Raw genomic sequence first — 16,362 nt, 5'->3', positions numbered from 1 at the left:
AGATCATGTTAATGAAGCGCGGGATATTTAATTAACTAAGTTAGTTCGAATTAGCGTTGTAGTGTAGACGTACCCTATGGTGCTACAGGACTACTTGTTTTTAAAGTTACAGACGACTATGGCTACCCCTCAGAGACTTTTAATTATTTAGGAAGCATTTAACTCCTCCTCCTTACTACTGAGCAACCCTCCTCAGTAGTGTAAGATAGAATGCTGTGATCAGCTGATGTGGCAGGGAGTAGTGTAAGCAGGCAGGCCATCCTCTACTACATTGCCAGTGAAGACAGGACTCTGGAACTTACAACACTTTCTGAGAGAGAAAGCACCATGAGTCCTGGCCGATCAGGACCTGGGCTGAATGTTTATTTTACCTTTGGTATATTCTCTCCTTTTCCAGGCTAGAAAGTGCTCCAAGTTCTGCTATTCACTGGAAGATGGTTAAATGCTTTCTTTTTGGGTGGTGACATTAAAAGATTGAATCCCAGTGCCTCTGTTTATGATGATTGGATTTATATTGTAATCCACACATGGGCTTTGTTTGCAGTTCAGGCTTATTTGTATACATCAGAATGGTTATATGTGCTTAAAGTCTAAAGTGTATCTGTGCCGTGAACACCATTATGATGGTGGAGTATCAGGTCTTTGTTCCTGGGCACAGCTCTGTTTCTGCCTGTTTTGGGACTTGCGCTTTGTCTATGGATGTTACATAACAATGGTTTTTAGGGTGGCTCTTCTCTGCACTGATTAGGCCTCAATTGCAGTGTCCTGTCTAGTTCTGGGCACCACATTTCAGGAAAGATGTGGACAAATTGGAGAAGATCCAGAGAAAAGCAACAAAAATGATGAACTGTCTAGAAAATATGATCTATGAAAGAGCTGGGTTTGTTTAGTTTGGGAAAGAGAAGACTGAGGGGGGGACATGGTAACAGCTGTGAAGTATCTAAAATGGCGTTACAAGGAAGAGGGAGAAAAATTATTCTCCTTAACCTCTGATGGTAGGGCAAGACGCAATGGGCTTAAACTGCAGCATGGAGGGTTTAGATTGGACACCAGGGAAAAATTCCTGTCAGGGAGGTGAAACACTAGAATAAATTTCTTAGAGAGGTTGTGGAATCTCCATCTCTGGAGATATTTAAGAGCAGGTTAGACAGACATCTGTCAGGGATGATCTAGAATCTTCTAGATGGTGCTTGATCCTGCCTTGAGGGCAGGTGTCTGCTCTTGATGATCTCTTGAGCTCCCTTCCAGTTCTATGATCCTTTCTGCTCTGTGAAAGTAGGTTTGTTTCTTTTTTTTTACTAAAAAGCCCAATATTGTCGTTGGTTGGCGTGCTCGGAACCTTTCACAACTCTGAGATGTCCAACTGCTAAAATAAGGAGTGTAGATCTCTGCAAACCCTCTATGAGTTCTTTCATTGAAGCCCAAGAGGCTGTTGTCATTTAATATTGGTACATAGTTCCTTCATAGGTGTTTCTTGTGTTTCACGTAGGCCAAGATGAAAGTGACAAATGATTTTGGGTGCCTTTTTTTTTTCTCTGTGACATTCTTTACAATCTTAAGGCATTGTAAATAGACATGATTTTTTTAGGGTTCTTCTTGAAAATCAGGCCCATTTATGGTCTTGTCTATACATACAACGCTGCAGCTGCACGGCTGTAGTACTTCTTCTAATTCACTACTTATGCCGATGGGAGACCTTGTCCTGTGAGCATAGGTACTCCTCCTCCCCTAGATGCAGTATCTCTGTCATTGGGAGAAGCCCTACCCTTGACCTAGCGCTGTCTGCAGCTGGGTTTAGGCTGGTACAACTCAGGGGTGTGGATTTTCCACACTCCTAAGTGACTTAGTTATAGCAACGTAAGTTCCCAATATAGGCCCAAGCTGAAGAGTCTCACGTTGGACAGAGGCTTCCCAAGTCAATGGCACTTCTGAAAATCTTGTCCATGGCTGTGCAACTCTCAGTACTGACAAATGAAATGATGGTGATGAGATAGGATAGTGGTGAGGGAGGAATCGAGGGACTGTAAACAGGCAAGGGGAACAGAGGAAATAAAGGAATACAAAGAAATGACTGGCATAGATTGCATATGTGAGGTCATTGTGTTGTTTTTTGTAATTACGTTTTGTTAGATTTGAAAGGGAGCTAATGAAAGAGTGGGTGAGGCACTGTTGGAAAGATGGGTGAGAGGTTGCACATGATGGTGGGTGAGAGGTTGCATGTGGTACCAGATGAGAGAGTACAGTATGGGGAACAGTGCAGAGGGTGGGGAAGGGAAAAGATGAGCGTGGTTTCAAAGGGGGAAGCTAAAGATTCTAGTGTGAAGAAGAGGACGGTGATGAAGATAGACACCAAGTCAGAGAGGCTGATAAATTAATCATGTAATAAAGGGCTACTGATCTGAGTAAGGGTTTATAGGCTCAGGTCTAGTGCAGAAACTTGATCCATACTTTTGTTTTATATCATTTTTGTTCTGCATAGCTGCCAGTATTTAATATTTGCCTCTCATACAGAATTCAGTAGCAATACACTTTCCAGGTCTTAAGACTTTCTATTATGCTGTTCATATCCTAAGGGAGCTAAATTGATTCCCAATAAAGCAGCAGGTTGATTTTAAGATCCTAGGACTTGCCTGTTTGTCTGATCTTTTGGATTTTCATTTAACAGGTTACTCTCCCCATCCCTCCTCGAAATGACTTTCTCTTTGTTGTATGACCTGTGGGCTGTTGCCTGTTACGCTGCAGTAGGCTAGGATTACAGCATCACACTCTACTTTTAAAGCTAACACAAATGTTGGATTGTGTGTCGATTTCCTTTAATGAATTTTATTTTTATGGCATTTGTCTTTGTAGTCTTGTATTTTTTTCTTCTCATTTTAGCTGATATCCTCTATCTTCTGATAAATTCTTTGTCGTCTTGACTCATGTTTTGGCACTGTGAGATCCTTAGAAGGGCGTCCTATCTCTCTAGAAAACATCAAAGAATGATGCGACTAAATAGCAAAGATGCCTTGATATTCCGTCTTTATTTTTCATGAGAAGCTTATAAACTTAATTAGGTAAATTTTCAAGTCAAAGCAAGTTCCTCCTGATCAGTGAAAAAAACAAACATTCTTGCTTCATGCATAATCAGTTACAATAAAGATGCTGCATCCAGAACTTAGCTGCAAACTTTGCGGTCATGCCAAAGGGAGAATAGGGCAGAGTCTTCATTTCCAGAGTTATACTGACTGTCTGTTCCTAGTGTAACCCACACACCTACTGTGCCGAATAGTGGCACTTAGACCACTTACAGAAAGAGAAAGAGAGAATGAGTGTGCTGAGAGCTTAGCTGAGAGCCAACTGCTTTTTAGCTCCAACGGTAGAGGCTCATGAACTAAGCTCCAGAGATTCCAGGGTCAGTTCCACTACACTAGCGATACTAAACTTTTGCTCGTATATAATGCAAAATTATTTGGATGGCAAAGAGATCGTTGTTAGGTTTAATAACAAAACTTATTTTTTACTCTGGATTCCTATGCAGAAAGCTGATTATCTGGCCAGACTATATCCTTCTTGTGAGTGGTTTGTCCCTCCCTATAAGATTTCATAATGCTACTGGCAAAACAATTAGGAGTGTATTTTTAAGCAGCACTTACAAAACTTGGCTGCAGCTCTTATTAGTTGTTAGGAACACAGGAATTGCCATACTGTATTGGACCAGCAATCCCTATATTCTTATATCCTTTCTCTCACAGTGCCAGATGCTGCTTAGGAAGATACAAGGAATCCCAACCTGAGTCATAAAGGAAGTTCTTTTAGTGCTTGCTTATGTCTGTTGCATTGTAGGTGTGTGTGTGGTCTGAGAATAGTTGCCAGAATTTTTTCCCTTAATGGTATCTGGTGGGTCAGGTTCAGTGCCCCCTGGTGCTGTGTGCTCATAGTGCTGGTATAAGGGACCCCCACATCCCTTCAGTTCTTTTTTTACTGTCCATGATGGTTGCTGGAACTTCACTCATTGCTGAATCTCTCCATGGTTTCCTTCTCCTCCTTTGTTTCTATTATTTGATTGGATTGGTAAAGAATCAAAACAGTTTGAACTGCAAACATTAAATCAAATATATTAGCCTGAAATTAATGTTCAGGGAATTTCAGTGCATTTGGGCTTATAATATACTTAAAGCTCTTGCTCTCAAATTTTCATGGTAATTGAGTACCAAAGGGGGTTGTGAACATGGTTGAATAGAAATTCGCTTTAGCATTTGAATGAAAACGTGTATATATTTCCCCCATTGTTAGCTAGATTGGTTCTAGTTTTATCTCTGATGTGTATTGTATCATCAGGGTATTTTGCTTCCCCCATGTTTTGATCAGGAGAGTTGTCATTGTGAACAATATGATGATGATGATGATGTTACAATCAGGCTACTTGGCTTTCTTCAATTTCACGATTCCATGCCCACAGAGTGCAGAATAGAAATGTAAATGTGCAATTGATAGAGGTGATTTAACTGCAGCATTTCAATATGTAGGATGTTAGCATCATTCTTAAATATATGGTTTGGATAGTATCTGATGGTAAACATTGCCAGATCTGATGTCACTGAGCCAGTATCCGTTATCCAGCCTGGCGGTTCCCTGAGAACAAAGGGTACATCTAGACTGTGGTGCTATTTCAGGATACCAGAAATAACGCAAAATAGCAACGCTGCATCTTTAAACACTCTGGCTATTTCCTGAAATAGTGGGTGCACTATTCTGGTATCCCTGTAACCCTCATGGGCTAAGGGATTTTTCGCAATAGTGCCTAGACACAGAATAAGCTATGCAATTTGCATAGCACAAATTGTGTAGCTTATTCTGACAGAAGGGTGCTATCTAGATGCACCCAAAGAGAGATTTAATATACCAAGAATAATATTGTGAAAAGTGTTTACTAAAAAAGAATTGTCAAATAAGGTTGATGTGCTGCTCGTATTTTGCTTATTTAATGACAGGACTCCTAGAATTCTCAGTTGATTACGTATGTACGCGTGCGTGCATGAGTGTATGTGTGAGAGAGAGAGAGAGAGAGAGTGTATGTGTGTGCTGCTGACCTTTCAAGGGAGTACTTACCCTAAAAAGGCCTGTGAAGGGTATAGAATTTCAAGGGCTTTGGCTATGGTTATACGGACACATCCATTTCCATTCAGCATTTTCAGCAGAGGAAAACTGATTAGGATTTCAAATTGCAGTGCATGTTGGCCTGTGGTGTACTAGTCAGTTCCACACTGCTGCCAACTTCACATTGCAGCCAGAGGTACAAGGAGTACAATATTGCACAGGTAGGATTGCAAGCCTAGTCATTCCCTGGCTGTAGTTGCTTATGTTCTAGGAGACCTGAGACCAAGGGCCTGATTTTTGTCAGGCCTCTCCCCATTAGTGCAACCCAAAGGGTGAAATACAAATAACATCCATTGATCAGTTACATAGGTTATTCCTCACTTCCTATTCTAATTGGCTGTGGAAGATGATTTTTCATTTTTTCTTTCTTTTTTGTTTTAATTCCAAGTTGTTGAATTGCTCTAGGATGTCATCTGCATATTTTCTTTCCTGTGCTTAACTCAAACTCTTAATGTTATTTACATAAAATGTTTGCAGTTGGTAGTCTTTAATCGTTTTAATATTTAATCTGCTGTATGTACTTCATTGAACAGCAATAATAAAGGGACGATGAAGCAATAAAGAAAAACACTAATGGGAAGTAGAATGAAAACTGATTGATGAGAATTAATGTAGCAAAGCACCAGATGTTAACCACTGTTAAGTGATTGTTAAATCATTTTCTACCAAAGGTGCGTCACCTCTGACCCTCCTAGGCCAAGCAATCTGAATGTCTGTGTAGTGCAAGTCAATGCAAATCAGAGGCCAAACATTTGCCCACTGACTTATCAGGGGCTCTTTCATGAGACAAAGCTGTTATGAATGCCAGATTGATCTTATGTTTTAGTGCATTTGACTCGAACCTTGTTAGCCTTTAATAGGGAAAAAGCAACATCTGTAAGTGGCTTTGAGGTTTCAGTTACACTTGCACTCTAGAGGAACACAGTGGTGACTCAGTGCTGATGGATTTATGACTAGGTTATCTGATAGGAAGGTGGGATAAATAACACTTAGAAGAAGACATGCTTATTAATTGCATGAAACATACAGGTTTTTCTTAACTGACTCGGTTTCTTCAATTTTTCTTTTAGGAGTTTCATCTTGGTGGTTTCAGATAGCCCAGGGGAGTCTTACCATGAATATGAAGGTTATTTTATTCTCGTTCTACCAGAAATCTAGATTAGAAATGAAATCATTACTGACATTAACAAAGCCACGAGTAATCCACATGGTGGGAAACCCATTACTTTTGATGTTCATTGTTTCCGAAGCGGTAAAAGTTATTTTCTCTGAACGGTCTTAAGAATGATTTAGGATGTAAAAGAAAAAAAAATTAAATCCCTGTGTGGGGACACTCGCATATTTAAATTCCCAGAACATAGTTTGCCTTGTCCATTTTAAAATACATTTGAGATGGGTTTATTTAGCTGGAATCCACTGGGGATTATTCTTGAAAATTATTATATGTGATCTGTATTCTTTTGAATTATTTTATGGTCTTTTGGAGGCAATCATTATGAAACAAAGAATTAAAGATTTACAATAAAATATTGTGGAAAATATGAAGACTTTTAAAATGTGGAGCAAAATTTAGCATTTTCATGAAATGAGAAGTATCTGTATTAAATAATAATGTACATTTATCTAGTACACTGGAAACTTCCATGTGCGTATTCTAGTACAAAACACTGTCTTGTGTTACACTTACGGTTGCACAAGCACACCCATAATCAATCCATATAACTTAATTATGGATTGCTTAATATACGTCCAGTATAGCAATCAAGCAATAAAAAGTTGTAGAAAGCACCACCTTCATTCAGCCCAATCCTACACATGTGCATTATTTATCACACACACATGCAAATATATTACCAAAAAAACCTTAACTCTGCCCCTTAAGCAATGTCAGCCTAAAACCTTCAGTCCTTTCTTGTTGCTAGTTATTACTGTAGCAGAAGCCAAGCTTGCGGGCCTCATTGTCTCTTATGATGATTAATACATATGGTAAAATATCTGGCCCAAGAAGCATTCTTTTAGACAAGACAGATACTTCTCTTTTCTCCTATCCTTTATCACGTTTTACAAGTGGAGAACTGAACCAAAGAGAGATTACATGACTTACTGAACACCAAATGGGATGTTTGTGGCAGAACAGAAGTTGAAACTGCTTTCCAGTTCAGTAATGTCTTTCCTATGTTACCTTTATAACAGCTAGTAGCTAGGACTTGATCTCTCCATGATCTGTGTCTGGATCATTTACATGGTACTGATATTTTTAACTTTATTTCTCTATTATATTTTTCATGGATTCTAATTGCCAGGGGTGTCCCTAAAAGGGTGCACAGCCCATTCAGCCTCCCTGCTAGTTTGATGCTCACCATTTGCCTGTTGCACCTGCCCGCTTGGCAATCCTGCTCACCCAGCTTCTACTTGCTTCCCAGCTTCCTGCCTGCCTTCCTCCTTACCCCCAATCACCTGCCGCTTGCTTCCTCGCCCACCAGCTGCCCCCCTCCCTGTCTGCCTGCTGCAATTTTATTGAAGTTCAGGGCCCCCCTAAAGCGCAGAATCCTAAAGCAGTCACCCAAATTCAGTATTCAAGGGACGGCCCTGCTAGTTGCCATGTAAGAAGTCACCAAACATGTATGTACAACAATTTAATTATGTGGTGAGTGAATAGACAGGAGCAAGCATCCTTTGCAAAACATGCGATGTCAGCATTGCTGCCTGATGGTTTTTCCACATCGTGCTTTCTTTCTCTATTGGCTCCTTCTTCTCCAGCCTCGCTTACTGAAACACCCATTTGGAAGGGAACACTCTGGGAAGGAAGTAGGTTGGAACTGGCAGTCTCCTTGTATGTATTTGTTATGGGGTGGAGGAGAGGATAAGAAGAGAGGTTTTCCGTCACTAACTAGTTCCTATGTAAAGCCTGCACGTCACACATTGCAGCTGGGTTAGTGACACTAACACACTTAATGGAAGGATTTGGCACGGAGGTGTTTCATTTTGTGCTCTCCAGTTAGACAGATGGTTTTTGGTTGGGAATGAGGGTTGAATATTCCCCGTAGTTGTTTCAGGGAGACTTGGCCATGTCCACTGGCACTAATTACAATAGCTGTCCTTTGTAATTAGCGGAGTGCTGGAGCCAGAGATGTCTCCATTGACTCTGTTTTACTTTTGGATTCCATCGCTGATTGCTCCTCCACAGCTGGGAGGCAGATTGTTTGCGCCGGAATTAGATAGTTGTAGGTGGGCAGCATCTCCTCAGGGTCTTTCTTATGTTCTTGGTAGATCTGGGAAATTGTTGTGGTTTTATTCTTCGGCAGTCTGTTCAGTGGGTGGGGAGGAGGAAAGAGGAAAACACACGTGCTTCCTAATTGGCAGTATCCTCTTCCAGTGAAGGATCTTCTTGGAGGTGGCCTGCAAGTGTCAAGTACTGTCCAGGTAGTGGGTTCCATCCCCTCTTATGTGACCAGTTTCCCCAGATATATATGGTGGTAGGGAAGAAAAGCCCCACACAACCCTTGCATGCCAGCTCGTGTAGGATGCCTTTGCCCTAACCAGAATTTAGCTGACACTATGTTCCTCTTTTGGTATCTGCTCTTCAGATACAGCACTTCTGCAATTCCTAATTTGTTGGCTCATGGTACAGCCTGATGCTAACGTGGGCAGGGAGAAGATGTTTTTTTCTATCAACTGTACCTTTTAACTTTCTGTGTGGTGAGTTTTGAATGGCTTAGGAGTTTCCATAGAATCTTTCATCCTAGGATCCCAAAGCACTTACAGTCTCTTAGCTAACCCATGTCTGTGAGGTAGATGGGCAACATTAGCTCCATTTTACAGAAAGGTGTATTAAGGCACTGAGCAGTTAAATGACTCACTCAGATAATGCTAAAATTAAAAGCTAGGACTTTTGCTTCACCATTTGGTGCCTTAATTCTTAGACACAGAGGGCTAGATGTTCAGCTGGTGTAATTTGATGTAGCTCTACTGACCTCTCTAGAGAGTGATTCGCTTACACCAGCTAAGGATCTGACCCATAGTCTACTTCAGAATGTTAAGTCACCTTGATGTTGCAATGAAATGCAACCCTTGCCAACCGTGCCTTGTGTGAGCAGGTAATGCTAGGTTGCATTCAGAGGACATGTCTGCATTGCAGCAGGAGATGAAACTGCCAGCTTGGTAGATGTACGCATACTAGGTTTGATTGAGCTTTTAGCCCTGGGGGCATGAGCAGAATCATGGACTTGCTCCCTGAATATATTCCCACCCAAGTCTCTAGGGGTATGTCTACACTACCCCGCTAGTTCGAACTAGCGGGGTAATGTATGCATACCGCACTTGCTAATGAAGCTCGGGATTTGAATTTCCCGGGCTTCATTAGCATAAGCAGGGAGCCGCCATTTTTAAATCCCCGCTGCTTCGAACCCCGTGTAGCGCGGCTACACGGGGCTCGAACTAGGTAGTTCGGACTAGGGTCCTATTCCGAACTACCGTTACTCCTCGTGAAACGAGGTGTACCGGTAGTTCGGAATAGGCACCCTAGTCCGAACTACCTAGTTCGAGCCCCGTGTAGCCGCGCTACACGGGGTTCGAAGCAGCGGGGATTTAAAAATGGCGGCTCCCCGCTTATGCTAATGAAGCCCGGGAAATTCAAATCCCGGGCTTCATTAGCAAGTGCGGTATGCATACATTACCCTCCTAGTTCGAACTAGGAGGGTAGTGTAGACATACCCTAGATAAGTATATGCAGCTACATGCACAACTGTGGCTAGACTGTTATATTTCACATGCTAGTTAAATCAAAGCTTGCGTGTGTACGTCTACTCGTACACTTCTGGCAATAGTGTAGAGATACCCTTTGGTAGATAGACTAGCTGTCATGAAGAACTAGACAGGAGCTGTTCAGAAGAGCACTGCCACACAGTGCTTTATTTACATTGTGCATGGTACCTGCCTTCATTGCACCTGGCCTAAGCCATCTCCACACTGAAAAGGGAAATTTAAACAAAAAGGAAAGAAAATCAGTATTGAGTGGGCTCATTATTCAAAACAACAAGGGAAAGGATTTGCATCTCAATCGTATATTATGTTAAAGGAGATGTAACTTTGCGGAATGGCTGCAACAAGTTGTGAATTATGTATGACAGAGAAAAATAGCAGTGAGAATACATACAGCTGTGCTATTTGCTGTGTGCTGTGTACATAGATATGCCAGATTCATCAGGGACCCAGGGAGAGAAGCATAGCAAATCCAGAATTTCTGAGGCTTGCCCTTCTCCTCTGACACCAGACCTTAAACATTTTTTAAAATATTGTGTTATTTATAATTACTTTTTGTTTCTTTCTTTCTATTTTTTTTTTTTTTTTTACTCTCTTGATTTACTGGCTATCTCAGGGAGGTCACGGAAAGAACGAGAGACTTATAGAAATAGCCGAAAACAAGGAAACAGAAGCGCTCCTAAATACTCTAAAATGAAATGTTCTTGTTAATTTTTTACCTACTATTTTAATATGCAGGATATATTTAATTATTGTGAAAGAGAAGATTTAGTAGCTTTGGCTAACATCCAGACATTATGCAGAAATATGCTATAAATTCAACTCTGGGCTCTGTTGCACTGGTGGTAATCTTGAATTCTTCTACACTCTTCAATTGAGTTGTTCTAGACTTATACTGGTGTGACTGATCAGAATGCGGCTCAGTACAAGCTTTTCTATGCAAGTCCTCCATTGTACCTCAATCTTGATTTTCAAAATCCTTGCTTTCTCAGTCACGGTTACCTCCTGGGCAGAGAACAAGAATTGTGCCAAGTTATGTAGCGCTTTCTTAGTATGGCCAAATGCCCACAAAGGATTAAGACGAGGCACCAAAAATTTCAAACCAAAACTTTCACCAGTCCTTTTACCTGTGACCTTCTGCGAGGAGCATTTGTAGCCAGCTCTCCAGAGGCAATGGTGTGATAAACACTAGACGATTATCTCACTTAGCCTTTGTTTGGTTCAGTTTTAAATTCCACATATCAAATTTACGCAGATGAATTAATAATGAATCAGAACAAGGGCTTTTGCAATTCCATCTTTTGTAACTAAAAGAACATTTAGATTGCGGTGAAGAAGTTAAAATAGTTCACGTCTATATTTAGCTCTTTCGTTGTTTCAAGGCACTCGTTTAGTAAAGTAAGGAAGAAACAATGGCATTCCGGGGTGCAGTGCAGACCAATGAAGGATTACCATCCCTATACTGTAACTGACAATGCCTTGTTAACTGCAATCATTAAACAGATTAAGTGCTTTAACTTTCTCATGTTGGTTTAGCAGATGTTATTTTAAATAAAGTAAAATATTAATTTATGTTCAACACAAAAGGTTTCAACATTGTCTTTATGTCAGGGGTGGGGAACCTTTTTTTGGCTTGAAAACCACTGACCCACAGAAAAATCAGTTGGGGACCACACAAGTAAGAAGGAGGGGGAAAAAAACACCTTCAAAACCCCGCAACCCTCGCTGTTGTGGCTCCCGACTGAGACACTTCATTCCCCTGGCACTCCAGCCTCATGGAGGGAGGACTGAGGTTCAAGGCTTCCCATAGGCCAGATTAACTCTGGTGGAGTTCTGGGGTTAGTGGATTTTGTGGACCCTCTGGGAGGGGGGGGGCAAAATGAGGGGTTCAGTGTGAGGGACAGCGCTGCCAGTGAGTTGGATGAGGGTGCAGGATCTTGGCAAGAGGTGGAGTGCAGGAGAGGGTTAAGGTGCAAGGTGTGGGTGGGAGGTTGGATTCAGGAGCAGGCTGTGAGTGGGGTATCTGGGCAAGGGGGAAGGAGCAGGAGTGGGCTAGGGGTAGGGTCTCTGACTGGAGAAGGGGGCAGGAGCGAGCTGGGGATAGGGTTTCTGCCCCGGGGCGGGGAGTGCAGGAGTGGGCTGAGGATGTAGGGTCTTGGTGGGGTGTGTGTGTGAAGGGGTGGAGTACAGGGTCTGGGTATGCGGGGAAAGGGGCCACTTATCTGCCTTCGCACTGTCTGCTGCTCCTAGTCACTGTGTAACATGGCCTCCCACTGCTCCCATTGGCTGGAATCCAGCCAGCCAACGGGAGCAGTGGGGAAAGTCTCCAGTTCAGGGTGTCCATGTGCTGCTGTTTCCCCAGCTGGGAGAGGGGGAGGGAAGTGCCAACTCATGGAGCTACTTGTGGCTCCACATCTTCCCCGCTAGCTGGATTGTGCAGCGAGGCTTGGGACTTCCGCTCTGCCCCCCAGCAGGAAGCTGGCACTGGCGCTCCAACCTTGTGGATGTGGGGGGATGTGGGGGGATGTGCAAAGCTGGAGCACCAGTACAGGCTCCCAGCTGCGGCGGGTTGAGCTGGAGCTGTGGACCCCCTGCAAGGCGTCTGTGGACCACCCACTTTGAAAACGACGGCTGTAAGGGAACAATATACAACAAATTGTTCTTTTTAAAAGGAGTTACCCAATTTAACCACAATAGTGGATTAGTTTTTATTAAAGAATAAAGCAAGTTTATTAAAAGAAGATAGGATTTTAAGTGAGTACAAGTAATGAGGCATTCAAATCAGAAATGGTTACAAGAAAAGTAGAGATAAAACTCTTCTTAGCATTAAACAAACAAGACTTGGCTCAAGGTGAAAATTTTACTGTATGTTTTCAGTACCCTGCTGAGCAAATTCTCAGGCTAGATTTGATCCTAAGGTCCATCGTTGTCGTAGGTGAGAAGAGAGGGACGGACAGGTAGGTAGATATAACGTGGGGTGTTTTTGCTCTTCACTTTTATAGTTCAGTCAGCCTTTGAAATGTACATTCCTGGGAAGTCTCAGAGAGGTAGCCTTGTTAGTCTGTATCTGCAAAAACAACGAGGAGTCCTGTGGCCCCTTAAAGACTAACAGATTTATTTGGGCATAAGCTTTTGTGGGTAATAAACACTTCGTCAGATGCAACCGAGAAAGTGTTTTTTACCCATAAAAGCTTATGCCCAAACACATCCGTTAGACTTTAACGTGCAACAGGACTCCTTGTTGTACAACATGGGCCATACCAGAAACAACAGATTGCCTTTGAACAGGCTGGCTCAACAGTCATGCCTTGCAAGGCCTAGCAGTGCAAGAGTACTCCTCCCCTGAGAATTCCCAAAGGGCTTTCCATCATGCCTCCGTGTGCTGCAGGGACTGCGGCACGTGGGCGGGGGAAAAATTAAACTCAGAGCTAGTTGTTAAAAATATAGAAATCAATAGGCTAAAATCCTTACACCTCCAGTTGGTAAACTTCTGCCATCTTGGTTACTAAAACCAAGCTCTAACACTTTCCGCTTCTTTGGTGACCAATTATTTTCTACTGCTGCCTTGGAATAAGATGAATTATATTATTTATTATGTGTATTACAACAGCATGTAGTAGCAGCTCTTCTACAGATGAGGGCTGGCCACTGTAAGCACGCATATTAATTATTTAGATTTAAATAAAATAATTTAAAAAGACTTCTGCCCAAGATCCTAACACTGCATGAGTAAAACAATAAAATCCCAGGAGCATTTAAAGTAAGGGGTTACTTTCACCCTAACTTAGACATCCAGACATTAAGGAAAATGACCTTCCACCCCTTTATCATCAGTAGCATGCAAACACTCAGTCATCTCATTAAAAAAACCCTATCCAGTAGAGGAATTAAGACATATTAAGTGAAAATCTCTGCCTGGAAAGTGCAAAGTGTAAGTCTCCAGTCTTGCTTACATGCTTGTGGAATTTTATACATCCTGCGCGGGGAACGGGGCTGCTCACGGTGCATCGAGCTAGGCATGTAAGTAAGTCTTTGTAAGACCAGACAAGACAAAAGGCAGGAGGAAGGAAATACAGTTTTCTCCTGTGCTTTGTTTCTTTTCAACTTTTAAATGAGGGAATGGAGGTCCTGAGGCAACAAAAGATTAAGGGACTTTCCCAAGCTCTCAGAGAAAGTCTGGTGGACCTTGGATTTGAACCCAGATCTTCTGAGTCCTTGGCCAGTCATTGCTTTAACCACAAAACCATCCATATTTGAATTTTCAAAAAAGAGGACACTCCTGAGAGGGTGTGTAGTGTACCTGTCTCGGAATCTACTAACTCACGTTGTTGTTAATATGTTATATAGTACACATTATAACACATCAATAACAACGTGAGTTGGTAGATACTGATACTGATACACATACACTCCCTCTGAGGTGTGTCCTCTTTTTTGAACGTTCAGATATGGTAACCCTAAAACCATGTCTCCTGCCAAGATTCTTCTTTGTTTTCATCTCCCTGTTTAATTTCCCTTTGTACTTCTTCTCTTTTTATTCTTTTTTAAGAGTGAAATGCTAGGAGTAGAATAAGAAACCTTCAATTTAGTGGATGCAGAGAGGAATCCACTCTTAGGCTGATTTGTTTGTTCTTAGTTTGTTGTTTGTTTGTTTGTTTTTACAATCAGCAAGGAGATCTGAAGTAATTCTGGTTGTAGGAAGGAATCTCTGCTTTTGCAAGAGCTTATAAATGTTTCCTTGATAAGAAGAAAGGAAGTTCAAAATTAGCCTTGTTTGGACTTCTATGTGGGATATTTATGCATAGTCTCTTGGGATCACATCTGATTAGTGAATGAGTGACCTTATTGGAAACCAACAAGGAGGCCTGCAGTTGATTATAAATGATATGAAGCTCATGGCAGAGCACTAATGAAGGTGTTTTTGTAGATTATGTTGCGTATTTTTATTTTACAGTCCAAATTAGAAGAGCGAAGACAGATGGTGTACATTTTACTACCCTCTGAGAATACCTATAGAAATATACTGATACTAAGGGTGAGAAGCCAGGCAGCGACAGATCAGAAATAATGCCAGAACAGACTGTCTGGGATCTTTAATTAACATCTGAAAACAATAATGAACTTGTCCGGCAGGGTCAGGGGCAGGTGATATTGAGTTCTAAGGAAGAAAGAGTAGTGTTTGTCTGTGCTTCCTGGAGTTCGAAGAAGTTGCTTAGAAGTTTTGGTGTAGTTTTTCCTCCAGTAGTTAAAATCTAAGGGGGTGGAATCTAATCTCGGTCTGATATTTAGAGGAAATCTACTCCTAAGCTTTTCCGAAATAATATCCTGAAAGGGAGAAGAATCAATTTGAGTAAAGTTCAGAGTAACGTCTGAAGACTGAACTATAAAAACCTGACGTATGGGCCTGCATGTTTATATGCAGAAAGATGTTTCTCAGGGGCATTATACAAAATGATTATAGCAGATTCCATTCATCAAAGCAAAAATAAGCCAAAACAGATACAAAGACGAAACCCTGAGGAGGGGGAGAGGAAGGTATCCAATTTAGTGAGGCAACTGTGATCGCAATTAAAGGCCCAGATGGAAACCTTTGAAAGTCTCTTGAGTCTGCATATCCACTGTGAATTTTTTTCCTGCTAATTTGACATTATAAAAGGGGCACCCAAAGAATAAATATATGATGTTTGAAATTTCATCAGTCAAGTGCTGTCCTAAATTTGATTTATTGTAGACAATTTTCCAAAATTGGTTTGCATTTCTAAGATACAGGAGGGGAGTTTTCTCAAGTGATTATTCACAGAGAGAAATGGTACATTATTTGTAGACTTGTCTTTGTAAAATGCAGTTGGCATTAATCACACTGGTTAGCAGTCGTGCCTAGAAACCTCTGATACTTCAGACATTCAGATGCTATTTTGACTGGTCGTTACAAACTCAAGAAGCAGAGTGCAGCATTTTTCATTCCGCTGCAAGCATTACATTCAGGATTCCAATAAATACCAATTAATGCAGAAATCAAGAGTTAGAGAAGGGATAATTATCAATCTCTGTCACCCTGTCACTAAGACACATGAAATTACCATGCAGAAACACTTTTTAAAGGGTGGGGAAAATCAGAGTTAAGATGGAAAAGGCATACCAAGTGTTGCTGTATCATGACACCTAAAAAGGGCTTGTTACCTTCCAACTTGTCATCATTTGTGCCTGTTTAAAGGGAGCAAAATGCTATAAATTCGGAATTCCCCATAATTTCCACTGCTTTGATTAATGTAGCCATTTATATTTGTGCTAAATAGGCTTTGAATATTGCCACCACTTTAAATGAATAGAGAATTTTGATCTTAATGCTAATTCTGCTCTCCTCCAGTTTTCATTGGTCAGAATCAGACTGTGCTACTTAAACAAAAGCCCTTGATGCCTGATTCACTGACCAAGACAACAACAAATGGTTGGTTAATATAA

General features: G+C 41.4%; 1 protein-coding gene across 9 annotated transcripts in view; it reads left to right on the top strand.

Moving 5' to 3' along the window:
- Positions 1-16,362, top strand: part of SEMA5B (semaphorin 5B) — a 381,163-nt gene that overhangs the window by 170,983 nt on the left and 193,818 nt on the right. The window contains exon 1 of one of the 9 annotated variants that reach the window (XM_075933116.2): positions 6,247-6,265. The exons of the other annotated variants lie outside the window; for them this stretch is intronic. The gene's annotated coding sequence lies outside the window, so the exon portion shown is untranslated. Of the gene's footprint in view, positions 1-6,246; positions 6,266-16,362 lie in introns of those variants that run through there. 9 annotated transcript variants of the gene reach the window in all.

Source organism: Pelodiscus sinensis, chromosome 7 (assembly GCF_052426305.1).
Source record: "Pelodiscus sinensis isolate ZL-2025 chromosome 7, ASM5242630v1, whole genome shotgun sequence".
Lineage (NCBI taxonomy): Eukaryota > Metazoa > Chordata > Testudines > Trionychidae > Pelodiscus > Pelodiscus sinensis.
The sequence above is the reverse complement of the archived record's forward strand: the minus strand, read 5'-3'. Positions and strand labels throughout refer to the sequence as shown.